This window comes from Stegastes partitus, unplaced genomic scaffold (genome assembly GCF_000690725.1).
Source record: "Stegastes partitus isolate 25-593 unplaced genomic scaffold, Stegastes_partitus-1.0.2 Scaffold3996, whole genome shotgun sequence".
In the NCBI taxonomy this organism is placed as follows: domain Eukaryota; kingdom Metazoa; phylum Chordata; class Actinopteri; family Pomacentridae; genus Stegastes; species Stegastes partitus.
The window spans coordinates 1-1,265 of NW_007581727.1; the positions used below are offsets into that span (position 1 = coordinate 1).

The 1,265-nt window shown below is 36.0% G+C and overlaps 1 long non-coding RNA gene across 2 annotated transcripts; it reads left to right on the forward strand.

The window, feature by feature from the left end:
• The first annotated feature begins 10 nt into the window (after positions 1 to 10).
• Positions 11 to 1,033, forward strand: LOC103376359 (uncharacterized). 2 transcript variants are annotated; one of them, XR_521306.1, is made up of 3 exons: positions 11 to 318; positions 409 to 464; positions 552 to 1,033. It is a non-coding gene; the product is annotated as an uncharacterized LOC103376359 (long non-coding RNA). The 2 variants fall into 2 exon arrangements; XR_521305.1 differs by having other exon boundaries at positions 11 to 464.
• The last annotated feature ends 232 nt before the right edge of the window (positions 1,034 to 1,265 follow it).

Sequence of the window (1,265 nt, forward strand, 5' to 3'; positions counted from 1 at the left end):
GTGTCTGCATAATATTTCTATGGAGTGGGGAGATAAGCATATCAGTGTATTTAATTAGGATCAAGTGTTTCATCCAAGATTTTGTAAAGCATTATCAAACAATAAAATAGTACATTATTCTTTTTTAAACTTATGATAATTGTTAACTTTGATTATTTGCTCCTTTTCTCTTCATGTCAGCTGATACGTGGGATTCAAAGAAGGACAATACAGTTCTCTATCTGTTGTGTGCTGCCTTGGCTTTAAGTCTGCTTGTGATTGCTTTTGTCATTTTTTCAAACAAGAAATTCGAGCAAGAATCATGCGTGTATTGTAACGGTAAGCAAAGTCACTCATACATCAATGTGTCAAACAGTGGATGGCAAAACTGGATTCACATTTATATTGTGTTTTTATGTCACAATACAGCTGCTGTTGCTCAGCAAACAAATGCAGCAGCCAGTGGGATTCAGGAGAATCTGCAGGTATTTATAAAGAAAAAATATGGACGCTAGTTATCAAAATGTTTTAATGTAACATCTGCAGCATCAACATTTTCTCTGTTTCCTCAGACAGATGAGGACTCTTTGGTTTATTCTGTTGCAACTTTCATCAGTAAAAAAAGCTACTAAAACACAGACAAGGGAGACAAAACCTACAAAGGAGGAGAGCATCTACACTGATGTCAAGACTCTTGGAGTAACATCTTGACACTGGGTTAGCTTTACTATGATTTTGTCTGCACACTGTAGAAAAAGTACTTTTTAATCTTTTGAATAAAAACAGTTTTACATATCTGTTTGACATTTTATTTACATGCAAAGAAAAAGATTCATGATGCAACATAGTTGAATCAGTTTAGATGTTGCAGTAGACAGAAGTACAACAGATCCTATAACTATGAGGAACTTTTGTCTAAGGTGTACATTGTGAGAATATTTTCCTAAATATCTTTATGTACAGTTTATGTATATGTGTGTATTTCTTCATGACTCACATCTATATCTCACAGCCATGTCAAGGCAATGAAATAAAAGGAAACGATGGCTCTGTAGAAGTGTTGCTTTCTTCTTAATAGGCAAATATATCATCCATCCATTATCTATACACCACTTATTCCTCACTAGGGTCAACAGGGGCTAGAGTCTATTCCTGCTGATTGAGGGTGAAGGCAGGAGACACCTTGGACAGGTCACCAGTCTATCACAGGGCATCATATGGAGACAACCAAGCACACTGACATTCACACCTACGAACAGTTTAGAATCACCAATTAACCGCAACAT